Source organism: Pongo pygmaeus, chromosome 12 (assembly GCF_028885625.2).
Source record: "Pongo pygmaeus isolate AG05252 chromosome 12, NHGRI_mPonPyg2-v2.0_pri, whole genome shotgun sequence".
Classification (NCBI taxonomy): domain Eukaryota; kingdom Metazoa; phylum Chordata; class Mammalia; order Primates; family Hominidae; genus Pongo; species Pongo pygmaeus.
In genome coordinates, this window is record NC_072385.2 from 117,308,660 (window position 1) to 117,328,474 (window position 19,815).

At 45.9% G+C, this 19,815-nt stretch overlaps 1 protein-coding gene across 2 annotated transcripts in view; it reads left to right on the forward strand.

Annotated features, from left to right (window-relative positions):
- Positions 1–5,205: 5,205 nt before the first annotated feature.
- Positions 5,206–19,815, forward strand: part of CYRIA (CYFIP related Rac1 interactor A) — a 106,255-nt gene continuing 91,645 nt past the window's right edge. The window contains exon 1 of one of the 2 annotated variants that reach the window (XM_054475697.2): positions 5,206–5,290. The gene's annotated coding sequence lies outside the window, so the exon portion shown is untranslated. The remainder of the gene's footprint in view (positions 5,291–19,815) is intronic. The other variant, XM_054475698.2, reaches the window with a different exon arrangement.

The following is a 19,815-nucleotide window of genomic DNA, read 5'->3' on the forward strand; positions in this document are numbered from 1 at the left end:
TTAAATGATTCACTCAGTCAATTGGCATTTGTTAAATATTAATTTTTTAATGTATCAGGTGCTCTTCCAGGTGTTGAGGAGATACAAAGACCAATAATAAAGCATAAATCCTGGCCTCAAAGAGCTCATAGTCTATTCGGGAGGTACATAGAGTTGCTGTTCACTCTTAGAAGATTCTATATTTGTGATATTGCCTGCTCGTTAAAATTTATTCATAACCCCAAAATCTATACTCTCATTGATTTTGTGATATATAGACATGTGCCAAGCATGAAACACTTGAGGCACCCAGACATGCATGTTCCAAGCTGAGGTGCAACAAGACTGTATTCTGCCTTCTTGTTTCAGCTTTCATACAGTGTCCTTTTTGTGATCTATTTAGTGCTACACTTCTTTCACATTTTTGTACTTGTTGACAGTGATTTCACTGTTTAAAATGAACTCTGGGGGCAAGGCATGGTGGTTCATGCCTGTAATCCCAGCACTTTGGGAGGCTGAGGTGGGCAGATCACAAGGTCAAGAGATCGAGACCATCCTGGCCAACATGGTGAAACCGCGTCTCTACTAGAAATAGAAAAAAGTTAGCTGGGCATGGTGGTGTGCGCCTGTAGTCCCAGCTTCTCCGGAGCCTGAGGTAGTAGAATCGCTTGAACCTGGGAGGCAGAGGTTGCAGTGAGCCGAGATCACACCACTGCACTCCAGCCTGGCAACAGAGTGAAACTCCGTCTCAAAAAAAAGACCTCTGAGCACAGTGCTGAAGTGTCATCTAGTGTTTCTAAGCACAAGAAGGCTGTGAAGTTCCTTACAGAGAAAATACATGTGTTAAATAAACTTCGTTCAGGCATGAGTTATAGGGCTGTTGACCATGAGTTCAGTATTGATGAGTCAATATTGTACATTAAATAAAGTATCTTTAAACAGAAACACACATAAAGCAAGGTTATGTGTTGATTAGTTGACAAATATGTGACCAAAGGCTTGCAGGAACTTAACCCTACATTTCCCCTAGAAGCTATCACTCAGCATTTATTCAGTGTTTAAGATGACTTTATAGAATATAGCTACTGCATATAAAAAGAATCAACTGTTTAGAAACTTATCCAATCATCACAGCTTGGTGAGTGCTCCTGTAGACGTGTGAGTGCTATTCTTTGGAAGCGCACAGGAAAGAACAATTGACTTGGTCTTGGAGAATTGAAGGAGTCATTATAGAGGTGTTGCTTTTGAATCGGGTTTCAAAATAATGAGTAGAAACTCAAAGAATGGACCAGGTGGAAAGGTCATTCAAGACAGTGGCGAATCATGTGCAAAGGAAGGAAGGTCTGAAAGAGCCTGACATGCTCAGTGATTAAAAAGCAAATAAAGTCAGAGTGCTTAAGTCGTGTGCTCCAGCTCAGCCACAGGCAAGGGTTTCCAGCCATTACAAAGTTTCTCTACACAGTTTGGGCTGTGATTTTTGCAACAAGGAAGTGTGCTTCATGTCAGCTGTGAAAATTGGCTCAACGTTCATAATCAAATCTATTATGCTCCCTCTGAAGCCTGGTCCATGTTTCCGTAGAAACCCCTAGTTACATAAAGGGACCCCGGCCAGCAATTGGCAAGAAAACCCACCACCTTTGTAAGACATTATAGTAATGCCAGGGGGAAAACATTATATAATTTCTGCTGGAGATTAGTGGGCTTGGAGGGCAAAAATAAAGATTCATTCCTTGCAGAGCAGTAAGCAGAGAGCACTACAGGGCCTCATGACACAGGATCCCTCCGTCTCCCTGCCATGTCCTTATCTATGAATTAACCCACTAGCCAGTGGGTTAATAAGCACTTTAACACAGTTTGTAATGAGCACTTCCTACATGCTCAGTCCAATTCAAGGCACCACGAGGCCACACACACACACACACACACACAGCACTTTACATATTTTTTCTTTCACAGCTACAAAGCAGTTTATAATAGCCTTCACATCACCCTTCTCAGGTAGATTTTATTACTCCAATTTTATGGAAGAGGAAACAAAAACACCAAATGATAAAGTATCCAGTGAGTGGCAGAATTAGGATTTCTGTTTGGCTTTGACTTCAAATCTATGGTTTCATCTGTGTCTCAGGGAAAAAAAAAAGTCCCTGTCCTTGAGAAGCTTGTGCATGTGAAAAGTCCTGCATGCCACTCCTTAGAAACAGCTGTCACACGTGATATGTCAGAGGAGTAAGTGGCTCAGACTGTCAATTTTATAGACATATTCAGAGGACAGAAGTTTGAGCCCGAAGTATCACGCTGTCTCCAAGGCACATCACTAGCATTGGAAGAAATAATTTTTGGTAGCTGAGATGGTAGAGGTAGGTTTGTCAGCAAAAGTCCAGAAGCAGAAAGGATCCTTTGAAGAGACAAGGGAGTCAGGTTGTAAGGGGAAGTTGTTGAGGGATTTAGAGAGAATGTTTCACATGCCCTTGGATACCTCTCAGTGGGTAGAGAAGAGCCCTGGATAGAATTAGCCTTGTGGGGCTTACCATTTTCACTGCTGCCTCCTCTTCTTTCTCCATTCACTGTTGCTAAGGACCTTAACCTATCATCAGGCTCCTTATTCGGGGCTCTGGTTAAGGCCACTCAGTCCCCAGGGGCTCCTAGGATCAAGTGCAGATTCTCAGGCTGTTGTTCTAGCCTCTCCACTCTCTGTCCCACGTTGTGGGATCCCCCTCGTACGCTGGCCACCCCGGACCACTTTTCACCCAGGCCTCAACTTTGTCTCTCTACTTGCAGTGTCTTTGTCCCCATTTCCTGCCTATTTAAGTCTAACTTCCCACCTCATATTTTAGCTTAAAACTGTGCTTTTCAAGAATCTGCTCTCAGTTTCCCCCAATCACAAAGAAAGAATTCTTTCTTTTCCTGGGTCCACACGGCAAATATCTCTGTTAGCCTTTTTCCACAGGCAGCCTGCCTGTGTCCTCCTCAAGACCAGGGAACTGTGTCCTTATTCCATCACTTAGCACAGTGTGTGGCACTTTGTCCATGCTTCATCAATCTCTTAAAAAAAAAATACATGAAAAAGATGTCCTTGAAACTAGAACAGCTCAGTATACACTTACTTTAATTAAGATATTAAGGTTTGTTTTAGCAAACATATTGTGAGTGACAACCATCTGAAATTCAATCTCAACTTACCTGCCTCCTAAATGGCAGTTTAATTTCACTATAATCTTTATTATAATAACCTTTAAACTTGTTATTAGTATTACTGATAAAGTTAAAAGACTTTCATCTGGTAATTGTGTCTTAGGAAACATTCAATTATTAAATTCCACACTGATCATTAGAAAACCCTATTATTTCATAATGGGCTGGGCAATACCATGCAGGTATCCCTCGATTATTGAAACAGAAGCCATCTCTAAGCGTGTGGAAGTGAAATTTCATACATCAAATAGTCTACTCACAAACTTGAGCTGTATTATTAGAGACAGATGGGTGTAAAGTGAAAAGTCCTCTCATGGTCTGAAATGATGGTGTTTGTGGCTGATTAGTCCTCACTCTTCCCAAGACCTGGCCAAACTCAAGGTGGACAGATTAAGCCAGAAAATTTTAGGGGTGGGGGTGTGGGGGTGTGTGTGTGTGTGTGTCTGTGTGTGTGTGTGTGCGTAGTAGACATGGTTTACCTCATGGCAAGAAGGCTTTTCTCATAGAGCCACTCACAGATAAAACACCTTTGCCAGACGGCCGCGGTGGTTCAGCTTGTAATCCCAGAACTTTGGGAGGCCAAAGTGGGTGGATCACGAGGTCAAGAGTTCAAGACCAGCCTGACCAAGATGGTGAAACCCCGTCTCTACTAAAAATACAAAAATTAGCCGGGTGCGGTGGCAGGCACCTGTAATCCCAGCTACTCTGGAGGCTGAGGCAGGAGAATTGCTTGAACCCTGGGGGATGGAGGTTGCGGTGAGCCGAGATCACGCAGCTACACTCCAGCCTGGGCGACAGAGTGAGACTCTGTCTCAAAAAACAAAAACGAAAAAACACCTTTGCAGGAATTGACAACAGAGGCTGGTCTAGGGCATGGGGAAAACTCAAAAAGAGAACGGGAAAGTGTTTCTTCTGGTCCTAAGGACCCCTTCCAAGTGGGAAAATATTTCACTCTAACTAGACAGTGCCTTCCTGCCCTCTGTGAATTTTTGCCAAAAAACAGACCAAGAGCCTCTGTGGGCGGTTCACGAGAGCCTTTCAGAGCGCAAAGGAAGCTTGGGCAACAAGTCCTCCCGGGGGAAACACCCTGGATCTCAGAAAGGAGAGGGGCCTGAACACCTTCCCCTGATGCTTCCCGCCTCCTCTGATCCCAGCCCACACAGGGCCCCAACCCATGCAGCTTCGGGCACTTACCTTGGCACACTATGGGGATTTAACACATGTTTCATGATGTTCTGGCTGATGGACTGGGAAAGGAAGCAGCCGAAGCCGGGGTCCCCAGGAGCTCTCCCTCCCCTCAACAGGAGCTCTGACTCACAACCTGTTTGGCACTGCTGAGTCCTCTCTGGTTTCCTGAATCTCCCTCTCTCTAATGCAAAAAGCCTCCATGGCAGATGTTTTAGAACAATGATCACGTCAATGACGCTGTAACCCACTACTTTCTTTTTGCATCACAGAATTTTTAAAGTGTTTTTGCAGACTTACTCCTTAAGGTTAATTACATTTTTTGGATTGAGACTTTGGGAAGACTTTACGGTGGTCCCATCGGATAACTGCGGGCCCCAAGGCTGGAGATCTGTTAATAGGGTGGGCAGAAAGGGACTGGGAGCGAGACTGGGTTCAGAATCTCAAGTAATTTGGAGTGTGCCTAGGGACTGGGATGATTTGGCTGGACATTAATTTGAAGGTGAATATGCGTCTAGAGATTGCGGGGATTTCTCCTTTTTCTTGGAGGGCAACCATGGGTGTGGAGGAATTCGGTGTGCAGAAACAGAAAGGTCTGGTTCAGGCTTCCTCTGGGAAGGCAAGGCCAAGTGGCCAAGGCTGAGAAGGGGCAGGGGCGACCGTGCTGGGGCGGGTCCGCACCAGCTCCTGGGAGCAGAGGGCAGAGCCGGGCAAGGAGATGGGATTGTCCAGGCGAGGGTGAGGACGCGGCCGGTGACAGCGCGGGTGGGGATCCCCCGGGGCGGGGGCGGGGCGGCTGCCGCGAGCCGGGCTGGGGGCGGGGCGGGGCGGGGCGGGGCGGGGCTCCGAGGCCGTCTCGCAGGCTGCGGCGGCCGCGGGAGAGGCGTACACGGCGGCGGCGGAGCGGGCGGCAGAGCAGGGCGGCGGCGACTCGGTGAGCGCGGCGCGGCTGGGAGCGCGGCAGGGGCGCGGGCGGGGGTCTGCGGGCGCCGGGCTCGGCCTGCGCGGGGCACCGCGGGGCACCGTGAGGCGGGGCGGGCGCCTCCCTGCCATCCTTCTCCCGGACGCCCCTGCAGCCTTTGGGAGGGAGGGAGAGCGGAGGACACCATCCAGGAGCCCTTCTCTAGCGATCGCCGGCCAGAGGTCCGGCTTTGTGCCCAGTTGCCCTCTTTCTGAGAGGGCTGCCTCCTGATTGTGTTCCTTTCCCAGACCACCCTCCCTCGTCCCTCACTCACTTACCCCCCACCCCCAGGTATCATAAGCTCCATTCTTGCAGGGGACCCCTAACACTCCCCTTCCCACCACCCGAGGCCCCGGGCTCCTGGGTACTCTCTACAGCCCCAAAGGGAGGGATGGCCCCCTCCTCAGCTCCTGCACACCTGGACCCTTCTGCTGCCACCTGCCACAGACGTTCTTAGCCAGCCAGAAAGCTACTGTGCCTAGGACCCAGCACACCTTGCCGTCACCCTCTCTCCTCCCTCAGAACCCAGAACCCCAGTTTGGCAAAAGGCACTTTTCCAATACTGAGCTTTGGGAACAATTTGACCCACTTCCCAAAATGCTGGTCCCAGGCCAACCATGCTTTTTGGTGGAGACACCTGTCTTGTCTGCCAGGAGACATTCTCTGTCAAAATGGGCCAGCCCGTCCCTGGGTCCTCCTCCAAGCTGCTCCTACTCGCTAGCCAGTGTCCCCAGAGACCAGGGCCAAGATCTTTGTCATTTAAGGCCTCCAAAGCTATTTCCCCACCCATCCCCAGAATTCCCCCAGCCACTGTTTTGGGGGTGCCAGGTCCAGAACTGATGGAGCAATCTTTCTGGGTCCGGGGCCTGATGTCCTCTCCCACACCCTTGTTTACCCGCCTGCTCCCCAGGGAACCCAAGACAGGGTCATGGGGCTGGAGTTTAGGGCCCTGATCTCCCCTGAAGCTCTGTGACTCTCCTTTTCTCCCTGTTAGAAACTTTCCTCTGTCACCAGTCACTATCTCCTCTGGATGGGACCTGGGCCATCTGCACAGTGTCGAGTCCCCAGGGCACAGAATGCTGATCTGGGACCCTGGAAGGCTGGGACTTGTGCTGGGGCAGCAGGAGGAGAGTGGCTGCTAGCCAGGTCTGGGCTTGGGTACCAGAGATCTTTGGGTGGATCGTTGTCGGCTTTCACTGATCCCTGGTTGGGGTTCGAGGGCTTGCTTTGCAGTGGAGACAGGAGGCAGAGCAGGGGCTGTTTTTCCTGCGTGCTTCTGACTGTCTTGTGTTGCCATGGTGACAGTTTTGCCTGTCTTCCTCCTTCTGACTCTTCTGGGAGCTGGTTTTTATTGGTCCGTTGTCCTGTCTTTCATGGCTCTAATTTCTCCTTTCTACTTGCTCTGAAATAAACAGTCATAAACATGGGCGCTGGGCCCAGGCTGGGGGCTGGCAGAACTTCACCTCCTGCTGGCCCTGGGTTCCTGTGAGGGGAGAGTGGGAAAGCGAGGTGGAAACAGACCTGCCCACGTTCCCTCCTGCCTCTGGGCTCTGACTCTGGGAAGGGGGCAGCGGCAGCATCACGGGCTTGGGCACACAGTGGGCGCATACTGCCTTGGTGCTAAAAATAGATACCAAATGTGGCGAAGGACCTCACTGGTGTTATTTCCTTTCATCTTCACAATAGCCCCGTGGGGCAGGGGCTCTTTCCACTTTGCGGATGAGGAAACTAAGCTCAGAGCAAGTGAGTTATTTCCCTAAGGTCACATTGATTTGAGCACACAGTCAGCCCTCAGTTTTGGTTGAATGAATGGAAAAGTGATGAAGCTGACATACACGCATCTCTGTTGGGCTCCCTGGTCCTGTCCCAGAGGGATCACAGGGACTTCCTTAGTCCAGCTGCCTAAACCCACACTACAGGAGGCTCTTTGGAAGGTGTCTCCACTTTTCCTGTCCCTGCTGGACTACTGTGGAGGGAGCTGCCAGGAAGCTGTCTGTAGTGTCCCAAGTGTACCCTTGACCTGAACTGTTGAGGACCCCAGCTGAGAGCAGAGCAAAGCCACTTGTGACTTCCTGTTTTTACTCAGCACCAAGAAGAATTCAGTTTGCGTTTGCTCCCAGGCCTAGATGCAACTAGATAAGTCAGGGTCCCAGAGTCGAGTAGACCCTCCCAAGCCAGCCCTGGGCAAGGAGTTCATAGCTCCCCAGGGCCATAGGGGCACCCACTGTCAGCTGTCAGTGACACTCTCCAGTGAGACTGTTCCTTCCCTTCCCTGGTGTTTTTTTCTTCAGTACACGCTCTTCTTTTCCATTCCCTGCCAGTCCCTTCACATTGCCATGCTCTAGGTTTGTTAAAAATAAGCTGAGCATGTATAATGGTAGCAAAAAAAGACCAGAGAATCAGCAGCCTCAGTGTCAAATGTTGGTCCTGAGAAAGTCAGTTCACTCATATAGCCTCAGTTTCTCCGTCTTTAAAATGGGGTTGACAGCATCTATCCTACTGGTCACATTTTCTTGTTCTTTTAGGATGGCATAGAATAGCCTACCGGGAATGCTTTGAACACTTTGAAAGGTTGAAGGACCCATAATGTCCTAGTTCTATTGGGAGATCTCAATCTTAAAGAGAGCCCTGGACCACTGTCCAGAGATTGAAAACCAATTTAGGAATAATTAAGCTGTAAAATCTCAGGGTTAGAGGCATCCTCCAGAGGCATTTTGCCCAGCCTTGATGTTGAATCCTTTAATTTATTTATGTACCTTACATTTATTGAGTATCTGCTCTGTACCGAATACAGTTTTGGGAACTAGGGGTTTGAAAAATGAGCAGTATTTCTGTTTTCAAAAAAAAAATTTAGTCATGGAAAAAGATCCTTGTAATACAGTTAGACAGGTGGTATGATAAAAGGAAGGACAGGCTGATGTAGGGCCCAGAGATAGCCACTTGACTAGGTCACCCATGAGGGTTGAATCAGGTGATTTGTGCTTTGGGGCTGAAATACATTTGTCTTTCCACTGCCCACTTGAGGAGCAATGGAGTGATGGTTGGAGAGCCACACATCAGCCCTTGTGAGCAGGGTAGGGGAGAGAAGCATGGCAGGGAGCCAGGACTGCCTTTCTCACTGAGTTTTGACTCATCCTCTCATAGAAGTCTCCGGTTCCCACTTCATCATGGTTAAAATCTTGTCTCAAGAGCTGCATGAATTACCTGACAAGGCATCATGGTGATTGGAAAGAAAGTGGTCTTAGGAGTCAGGCATGAGTTCAAACTCCACTACTGCTTTGTCTTAACTGTGGTTGAAGGTGCATCTAACCTCTCTGGGTCTCAATTCTTACATCTGAGAAATTGCAATAATTATACTTGCCTTCTAAGATTTAAATGATCTTATGTATTTAAAGGGTCTGGCATGGTGCCCACCTCACAGTAGACTTGCTGTTATTTAGGTATATTGATTAGAAAAGCGTTCTCAGTTACTGGACCTCTGGGTCCCCTTAAAACCATGGTACAAAGCTCTTTGGATGAATTCTAGCCTTTGGAGATCCATTCATTATCTGAGAAGGTTAAAAATTGCCCATGCTCAGGCTCCTAGCACTGCTGGTTAATTTTCAAGTTATCGCTCACTAGATAAGCTATGTTCTACAATACCACAACAATGCACGAATCACCAACACTCTTTTTTTCAAAGGAGAACAAATTTGAAGTGGCAGCAAACACCCTGAGTTTTGGAAACATATTCTATCTGTGAGAATACTTTAAAATGAATGCTTCATATTTTTTTATTCTGAGCATGTTGAACTTCTTTTTTTTAAGTTACTATAAACATTAATATACATTTTTCTCAATTATCACTACAATTCTATGACATTAGTATTATTGTCCCCATTTTACAGTTAAGAAAATGGGGAAAGGTAAAGTCCCTTGCCTCGTGTCTAGAAGCTAGGAAGTGGCAGGACCAGAATTTAAAGCTAGGTTCTACTTGCTCTTTGTGCCGTAGTACACAGTGTTGTCATTTCCTTGGCTGGCGTGTCAGTGACCTAAAATAATTGTGTTTGGAGAATGCAGGCAGACTTTAACGGGTGGAACCAGTCAGTGTTGTAACTCAGTCTCTTAGTAAATATTTAGAGAATTTATTAGGATTTTGCTGTCACCACAGCCTTAAGAATTGCTTCTGCAGTTGGCTGGGATGTTATTTCTATAAGTAATGAATAGAAGAGGAGTTTGACACATCTGAGTTAAAGGAAAATGTTTGATGATGCTAGAAGTAGTTTCCTTTGCACAAGAATGGATTGCTGATTTGTCACTGAAATAAACTGAACCTTTAAGCAGGCCAAGATTTTATGATTGAACTTATGAATGGAAAGCATAACAGTTGCTTTCCAGGGATACAGAGACAGGATAAACAAGGTCAGAACATATGGATGGATGGCTCTTCAAATACAAAGGTGACTTGGATTCAGTTTATTTATTTTTTCTTTTTTTGAGACAGGGTCTTGCTCTGTCACCCAGGCTACAGTGCAGGGGTGCCATCATGGCTCACTGCAGCCTCGACCTCCTCAGCTCAAGTGATCCTCCCACCCCAGCCTCCTGAGTAGCTGGGACCACAGGTGTGCACCACCAAGATCTTTTCACTTTTTGTAGAGGTGGAGTTTCGCCATGTTGCCCAGGCTGGTCTTGAACTCCTGGGCTCAAGTAGTCCTTCCGCTTTGGCCTCCCAAAATGCTGGGATTCAGTCTGTCAGTACAGCTATCACCTAGGAAGCTGGAGGTATTGAAAAGCAGTTATAGAATTGCTCATTAGCCTTTCTTGGTTAATTTGGAAGCCTAATTTCTCTGGCCTAAGAATCCCATTTCCCCCACAAATCCAGGTGCTGAGAATGGGTGCCATGTTTCCCAGCAGTGTGTTTACCAGGTCCAGCTTAGCGCTGCAGACAGATGCGTTTCTATTTGCAATTATCTCAGGGCCTGAGTCTGGTGTCTGCTTATTTAATGACTTCACTTTCTAATAAAAATTCTGTATGGCATAGATAATTAGATTTTTTAAATGAAACTGGGGAAATGGAGTGCCCCAAAGAGTTTAATTGCAGTTTTATGATGGATCAAGCATAAAAATGAGATTATTCATTTGACAAATATGTACGGGGTGAGTTCTTGCTCTGTGTTGTGCTAGGATACAGTGATCAATATGACATTACCCCTGCCCTCAGGTAGCTCTCTCTCCATGGGAGAATCAGGGGAGGAAACACATGGCCCAGTGGAGCCTGGCCAGTGTTATACAGAGTGCAGTGTGCTGGGAGAAGAGGGATGTATTGTTTTGACTCGTGCTTCAATAGAGTCAATTTCCCTCCACATGGGCGCTCTCCGTGGACCACCTGAATTACACCTGATGTTGCACAGAGAGGGAGCATGAAACAGAAACACGCATTTCCTGGAAGGCTGCCCACCTAAGCTCAGCTGTCAGCTGCAGTCCTCACTTCCTCGTAAGGGAGGAGCAGGTCTCCGTGCTTCAGTTTCACTGTTGGTGAAATGGGAAGACTGGATTTGATGACTTGAAAGTGCCTTTCCACATCTAGCCTGATGATTCTAATAAGCTCTTGGACTCATTTCCTCTAGTGACAGGTGAAGAGGCAAAACCTAGCCGTTTTAGTTAGCAGGGTTGCCAAGAGAGAGCTGGGATGCAGAGAACCAAGTGTGTTTTCAAGGAATCCTCTCAAGGAGGTGAGAAGCCCTGTTTTCCTTCCCAGAAAGGGAGCTACTTTCTGGCTGAGCATCCTGATAAAAGGCTGATGACAGTGGGAAGAGACAAGCAGAGACACAGGAGTGGCACAGAGGGACCAGCTTACTCCCATATTCCAGAGCCTTCACCACAGTGAATGCAGAATAAGGTTGACCTCACAGATGCTTTGGTTACTGCAATGTGCTCTTCTGTTTTAAGTTAATGTTGTTTTTTAAAAATCATTATTTGGTTTGATGATTCCTGAGTTTCAAAATTAAATGCACAATCATTTTTTGATCATGAGGAACAGTGAGTGACACGCTCTTATCCCAACAGTCTTCAAGTTCTCTCATTCGCATTGGCAACTAGATGCAGGCCTTTCCAGCCACAACAATGAGGCTGGCTCCCAGTCACCTCATGTAAGAAGCTTCATGCTGTGGTTGGGGCAAGAGCAAGTGGAGAGTCCAAGAAGACCCGGGGTCTTGTAGTCACGCTGCCCACTCACAAGCAGCCTGGGCTTTGACAAGCTGTCTGATCTCCAGAGTCTTGTGTTCCTACTGAGCCATGTAGGGTATTGTCAGCAGGGCAATGATAAACATTTTGTACCCACTTTTAGCAATCTTCTGAAGAACGTTTGAAACAGATATTATCCCCATTTTATGGATGGGGAAATGGAAGTCCAGAGGTGTTAAGGAATTTGCAGAATGTCACCTCATTAGAAAAGTGGCATAGCTGGTATCTGAAACCACATCTGTGTGCCTTCAAAGCCTGATCTCTCTGTATCACCCACACTATAAATAAGAGCTGTGCATATGTGAGGAGCGTGGAGTTAATTAGCATGTGTCTTGGGTAGAACACTCACCTCAAAGAGGTGGTAAGTTTCTGCTAGCCAGAGGAGCCTCCATACCTTAGAACTGAATGAAATATAGCTTGTGTTTCAAGTGCTTCCCTGTGACTGGTGTGTCTGTGTTTAGCTGACGTCCTTCAGGGTGTCCTTTGCTCAGCCCACCTCGACGGAGGATGCCACACAGAAGTAATGAGCTGAGCCTGCAGTGAGTGCAGCATACGGCCTTGTTGAGCTGTGGATCGCTCCCAGTCGAGGCAGGTGGTATCCAACTTACTTCTCAGGCCCTTCCTTGGTATAGCTTGCAGTCATGGGAAGGAACACAAGATAACTATGTTCTCAGCTTACAGAGTGACAGGCGTGCATGCTGATGAACACCCCAGCTCTTTCTCCTCTATTCCACAGAAACTGGGGGATTAGATAGCTACGTAGATGGATGGAATGAAGAGAAAAGAAAAGGAAGAGAAAAGGAAGGGAGGAAGGAAAAGAAAAGAAAAAAAGGAAAGGAAAGAAAGGGAAAGACAGGAAAAGAGGAAGAGAGAGAAACTGAGACCAGTGGCTTTTCCAAGGCTGAGACAAGAAAACTCAGCTACCACAGCTCTTTGAAATCCAGACAAGTGACATCTGCTCCTTGAAGTTCTGGAGCAAGTGTTTGGAAGCAAACAGACCTGGGTTGGATGGAATCTTGGCCCTTTCCTTGGGCAAATTCCTTAAGCTTGCTAAGTTTTCCAGTTTGTGAACTAAAGTTAATAATGTTTGTGTCTCAGTAATATTGTGAGGAATATGTGAATTAAATATACATCCATCTGCCTTTTGGCCTGACCTTTGAATAAAATTTGTTTGTAAAGTTTTTGCTACATCCTCTAGGTTCCTCTTTATTTGTTTTTCTGGGTGGGAAATGACGTGAAACTTCTCCTTTCTCTGACAACACATTCCTGAATTGTCCCTGAAAAAGCCCCACATAGTCAACCCCTCTAGACTTCTGTTTCTAGCTTTCGAGCTTTCAATTTATGCCTGAAGTGAACCTAGCCACATTATTTCCTAGATTGTAACAAGGATAATGATTCTCATCAGCATCAAGCACTGTACATGCACTATATAATCAATCTCCTTATCCTAAGTCTTTTTCTTATTTTTAAAACATGTATTTTTTTTCTGGAGTCTTGCGGTTTTAAATCCAGGTCCTTGAATACCTTCAGAAGTAATAAATGGGGTCATAAGCTATTTTTTGACACATACACATTCGCTTATTTTTAAGTCTGAAATCCAAAAAGCTCTGAAAATGGGAAGTTTATTTCATCATGCATTTGAAAGCAAAAGCTGGCCCAGAGACTCTATAACTTTTATGTATTACACTCAAGATGAATGAGGTTTTCAGTAGAAAGATGAATGCCCCAGACCCTGCTGGGCATGTATGTAATATATGGCTTATGCACTCTTTACCTTTCTAAAAGACATTTCTGAATTTGGAAGCACATCTGAGTAAAGAGTCTCAAAGAAGGGTTTGTGGATCTTGCAGAAAGCCTCAAAGAACTGACTGTGTCGGCAAAGTCCAGACGACACAAGTGAATATCCTACCTTTGGATATTAGAGGGTATGGTGACATGGCCCATCTCATGCTTATCAAAAGCATTAGTGGCCATTTTTATATTTTGTCAATTAACTGAATTAAATGACCATGCTTGGCACAAAAACAAAACAACAGCCAAAAAAAAAAAAAATCAAAATCATGGGCTCTCAAATTTCACTGGGACAAAGTCATTTAAAAAAGAAAATTTCCTGAGAAGTAAAAATAAGCTGGGAATTTTTTATTGAGTGTGGCTTATAATTAAGTTTCGGTTTTGGCCTTAGGGGGGATGGTAGAGGGAATTTTTAAATCTTACTCATCATTTTACCCATGTGAGGAAGAGCCAGGGCTGGAAGAGTGAGCATGGGGAAGTGAAAAGCCTCAGCCGAGTGTGAGAACATTTTGGTTCTTATTTTGGGTCTGTTCTTTGGTTGTAAAGTGAGCTTGAGCTTGTCACTTCCCTTCCCTGGCCCCTAGGAACTGAGTGTCTAAGTAAATGACTTCTTCTTTTGTCTCTCTGAGAATTAAGACATGGAGGCTAGGACGTCAAAAGAGGAGGAGAGTGGGAAGCACTGAGCTGTCTGTCTGGCCGTACTGGTAACTTCTACCAGCCCCAGGCTGACCTCTGGAGGGATGTAGAAAGTTTCCCTGTGCTGTGCTGGGTTCCCTCCCGGGTCTTCCTTTACTTCTTCCACAGCTCTAGTGTTTCTGTGCCTTTGGCTGGTTTGCATCAGATGTATTTTGGCCCTGGTGCCTCTACTGCCATTCACACCACTGATGCTCACGAGGTCTCATTGGCTGCTTGACCAAGCATGGCCGTTGGCAGTGGCCCTAATGGCAATGGCCATTCCAGCAATTGCTCTGCATTTCTTTCCTGTTTTCTCTTTCTTTATGTCTTTGTCTTTTGAGTTTATTATTAATGCATCATAATTCTGACATTTTCCAGATCAAAAGATTAACATTTCTTTCAGAATCTGATGATGCTTAAAAATCAGCAGCTCCTCCTCTCTGAGGACCCACTATGTCCTTCTGGAGGAGGGTCTCACCCACTCATAACCAGTGATAGCCATGTGGCTTCCACCATGGAGGAGTGACCTTAACTTCCAGGCTCCTGAAGGCCTTTGGTTTGCATAAACTATTGAAGCCACTAGGTAGCTGTAAATATGGCTCACATCAGTGCACATGGAGAAGAGGGTGCCTCTGGGGATGGCTGGCCCTTAGAAACTAGAGAGGCCTGGACTTGTGAGTGTATAAGTATGTTGTGTGTGGTTTGAATGGATGTGTGTGGTTGGAATATATGTGTGTTTATGTGTGGCTTGTGAGTGGGTGTGTGGGTGTGGATATGTGGATATGTATAGCTGTGTGTGTATAGGTATGTGTGAGTGTGGGTATGTGTGTGTGCAGTTTGTGAGTGGGTGTGTGGGGGTGAATATGTGGATGTGTACAGGTGTATGTGTAAGCGTGTACATGTGCATTGGGGGAATCCTTTTCGTTCCAAGGAAGCGCTGCAGAGGGCAGGAATCTGCCAGGCGCTCTCTGGACAAGGCTCTGCCCTGGCCTTTGTGTAGCTCACAGGTGGAACTGACTACTCAGATGCCCCTGCAAGCCAAGGGACCTTTTGTGTCTTTCAAGGACCGGTGACTACCAGGAAAAGCAATTCTGACATTAACTGGCAGAAAGCAACTGAATTACATTTCTTAGGGAGAAATATCCAATTATGCTGCTTCAGAAACATAGAACCCTGTAAATCTTATGCTACACATTTTAAAAACACCCAAATCATTTGCATATGCGACTTTAGAAATAAAAATAAGTGAAAGAAAAACCCAATTCAGGTTTAAAAAAAAAAGACCAAGAATGCATTCAATTTTATGTAATAGTCAGTTGGGGAAAGTAGGAAAAAGATTATGAAAGAGAAAAGAAAGGGAGGGAGCAGGAGAAGCTGTGCTGCAGTTATCTGAGCCCCTGTGTGATCAGGCCGTGCTCCAGTTGCCGCACATCTACAACTCCTTCAGGTTCAAGTTCTTTAGGGTCAAACCCAAGCAGGGCTTAGCAGAGTTGAGACACTGGATGTGAGGGAGAAGGAACAGAAGAGAATGTGAAAGACTGTTGCAGTTTTGCTTGCCAAACTGCGGAGGATCAGGAAGACCATGTGGGCAGTGGAGCGAGCACTGTCCAAGGAGTCCCCTGGGTATAAGCCTAGCTCTGCCACTGACCTTCTGCCTAACTTGTTGTAAGTCCCCTCTCCTCCCTGAGCCTCAGTTCCTCCATTTTTAACAAGTGTGTTTGACTAGATGAAGCCTAAAGCCATTCCTGGGTTGGTGAGGCAAGCCCACACTCTGGGCCCCACACCCCAAGCCCAGAGGCATTCTCAAGATGGAAGAGGAGATTGTTCAGCTCTGGCCTGCAATTACTGAAGCCAAGAGCCCTCTTCCCCATGGGTCTGAATTGGGGTTTCCTCTTTCATCACTCGGGGCGAGGGAGTGAGCTTGTACGGGTGCAGCTGGAGTGCTAAGTGCATATCTCCTATTTTTTCTCCCTTTAAAACATCTGTGTGTCAAGGCCTCATCCCTCTTTCCTCCTTTCTCACTACATGTTCAGTAACCTGCTAGTAAGGTCATGGGTTGTGTAAATTTATCTGTTAAACCTCAGATTCAGGAAATAGATTGAGTAGCTCATAGAAACTAAAATAGCTACAGTGTGATCACTATTTGTGGTATATGAATGTGAGTTATTGTTTTTTAACCAGTGACTTATAGGTTGCCCAGTCCAGACATGACCCTTAATTTTTCATAGTATTCCCAAATTTTTAATTATGTTAACAGTGAATTATGCTATTCAGTATACGCTTAGCACCTATTAATTCTAACTATTTGAATAGTATTTTTGTATACATTTTTTCATCCCACAGACACCTTCTAAGGTGATATTTTCGTTTCTCTTTTAAAGATAAAGACAATGAAGCTAAGAAGGTTTTTTAAAATTTGCTTTAAGACATAGGACTGAAAAGGGCTGAAAATGGGGCAACAGGATTTGGTTGAAGTCGGCCTGGCTCTAAAACTTCTACACGTTTCCATACCACACAGCTCACACTGCTTCCAGGCCACAATTTTATTTTTTTTTTTAAGAAAATAAAATCCTTTTTCCTGCCATGACTGGAGTCTCTTAAGCCTCAGAAAATATGATCATAGCTTGATTTCTTTGCCTTTTTCCAGAATGGAGTCCCATGGCACTCCCTGCCTTAATGTAAATTTCATGCAAATAGTATATGGTATTTCTACTTAACAAACTTTGACCATGTATTCCCAAAGTGCCAGACAGTTTTCTGGATACTTCCAGATGTGTCATTCGATGGGAGAAGAAGTGCTCTTTATTATATAGAGAGCAAAACCAAGACTCTGAGAGATGCAAACATTTTGGCTTGCTTGGTGAATCAGTGATTCACAGGCTGCAGTTTTATAGAGCGCTTGGGGTTTTGCCTTGCCCTGGAACAGAAACACTCCTTGTTGAACCAGGAGATCAAGCTGACCCACCAGCTCCCACCTCACAGGGCTGGGCTTCCCCAGTATCTGTCTGCTGGTCATAACTCAATCTGCTGGCTGTGGAGAAAGGCAACTTCCTCTTGTCTCTTCCCATGTTGTTTCAGCCTGCCCCACTATTGGCTCAGTTTAGCTCACCCAAAGTCCATTTTCAGTTTCATGGCTCATCGTAGACTTACAAATACTATGCGTTAGCTTCATATTACAGAAGAGAAAATGGTAATGTGATTTACCCAGGATCACACATGAGCTACATCCTCTTTTCAAAATGCCCTTTCTTTGCCTGGACAGACCCTTTGAGATTCGCTTCTGGTATAACATTTGCCGTAAACCTTCCCCAGGTCCCCGTCAAATTCATCCATCCATCCGTCCATCCACTTATTCAACAGATACTTACTGAGCACCTACAATGAGCTGTGCACTTCTCTGGGTCTGTTTCTGGGGATTCAGCAGTAAACCAAACATACAACGCTCCCTAACCCATGGAGCTTATATTTTGTTGGGGAAAGACGGACCATAAACACATAAACAAGTAAAATGTATATCATGTTAGATGGTGGTAAGTTCCATGAAGGAAAATGAAGCAGAGATGGGTATACAGAAGGATGGGTGGATGACAGCAAGTTTGGGGAAAGAGTTGCTATTTTAAATAGGGTTGTCAGAGAAGGTGAGGATTGAGTGAAGGCCTGAAGGACGTAAAATAATCAATGTGGATAATCGGGGGAAATTGTTCCAGCCTGAGCCTCAGCGAGGGCCAAACCAGAGTGGAGTGTGTCTGTCCAGGTGAAGAAACTTCAGGGAGGCCAGGGCCAGAGCTGAGTGGACAAGTGACCGGTTGCAGGCCATGGGGTCATGGAGACATCACAGGCCAGCCTGTGATTTTAAGGCCCTCCTGGCGCTCCCTCTGACCCAGGACATTTTTGCTGTCTCCAGTTCACTGGCCTGTTCTCATGCTAGTCTGTGCACCATGCATGGCAGGCCCAGGCTTGTCTTCAATCTTCACATCCCCAGCACATAGCACAGGGTCTGGGATAGAAAGAGAGCCCAGCTTTTATGAAGACTTCTGCTCCTATTTATTTTTTTAAGTCCAAGAGTCCTAGTTAAATATTATTTGTGATTTTTTTTAAATAAACATTGGAACTTTGAAGAAATGCTGGCTGTAAATCCCCATTAACCAGCTGGACAACCATCAGTTGGGCAGGATTGCTAAGGAAAGGATAAGGTGCCAGGAGAAAGCTGGAAGTGAAAGCTGTGGAGAGGAGAGTGTTAATTGGAGTCCAGAGGAAGAGGGCTTCTTCAGAATCCCCGGGGATTAACTGCTCGTCCGATCCCTGCTGGGGACTGGTGTTTATAAAAACTGTCCTGAAGGCTGGAACAGGGAGGCTCTCGAGAAACCTTCAAAGTGTGTCAGGATTTCAGCCAAGACTTTCCACTCTCCACTTTGCTGAAGCAGGGGGTAGCAGGGGGTAGCAGGGGGAGCCTGTGGGACCCGGAAGACTTTGTCTCTGGAGACCTTTCCAGAAGGAAAAGAACCTCTCCTGGCAGGGCCTTTCCCTTTACAGAGCAAAATGCTCATCTCATAGGAGCTTGAATTTCTTCAAATGCAGGGAAAAATCCTAGCAAATGTAATAGGGCTACAGCAAGGAGAGAGAGGATGGCTAAGGAAAGCATTTGGCCCCAGTGAGGCTCAGGGACCTCTGCAGGCTGCCAGCTCCCACCTCATATCCTCTGCCCATTGAATCCTGCTCCTCAGGACAAAAAGTGGCTTATAGCAACTTGTAGCAACTTAGAGCAGGGGGGACAAGTGGCTCATAGGGTTAGAGTGTGAGGGGGGTGGGTAAGAGCTCACTGAAGACTGAAGCTAGATGACATCCTGAAGCTGTGGGAAGATGTTAGGGAATTTTCACAAAGGAATGATAGAAATGGATTTCCAACCAGAAGTATGTGTGGGTGTCAAAGGATGGACCCCATAGTTACAAAGTTGTGGAGTGTTCATTAACGAGAGCTGGGGAGGGAAGATTGCTTTCAGCTGCTGGATCAGGTAGTAGGTTTGCTTAAAAATATTAAAAAGGGAAAAAGCAAAGACTTGCCTTTTCCTTATTCAAAAACTGTTTTTTGAGAACTGACTGTGCTTAGGTGCTGGGGTTGTTCCGACAGATAAACGCCGCCCTCATGGAACCCATTCCAAGCAGCCTCCTTGAAGAAACTTACCTGAAGGTACTTGAGATAAGATGACTGGAATTTCCTGCATTCAATGGCGTATTACAAGTTTTTAAAATAGGGAAATTAAAAAAAAAATTCACTGCACCTGATATTAAAATAATAAAAAGTTAACTCTTGGTCTGCCAATGACCTGCTCAAAGTGAGTGGACAGCGTCCCTGGGTGTTCATCTCCTTATCCTCCAGTGGAGCTAATCTTCCTTCCTGCCTCCCTTTCAGGAATATTTTGAAGATAACAGGCTTTGAAAACAAGTTGAAAGCTCTGTATAAATTTCAGGGCGTGACTCACATGCCTGTGAGGGACCCGTGTTCACAAGGTGCTACCTAGTGAGAGGTTTTGGATGAAGGATAGAGTCTGTTCACAGATCAATTTTTATCAACTTTACTTCTCCAGGTTTGTCTGCAACTGTTTGGGGATTTTTTCCAGCTGTCAGAAATACTTTTCCTGATTTTATATTAGCATTTGGCTTCTGCACTGCAGTGCGGTGCTTTACAAACATGCACACGTATATGTTTACCTAATTGCTCTAGGATGATAATTTAATGTAGTTGATATGACAGTATAAGAAGGCAAAGGCCAGGATTGTTGCTCCAGGTACGAGGAGGCTTGAAAACAGCA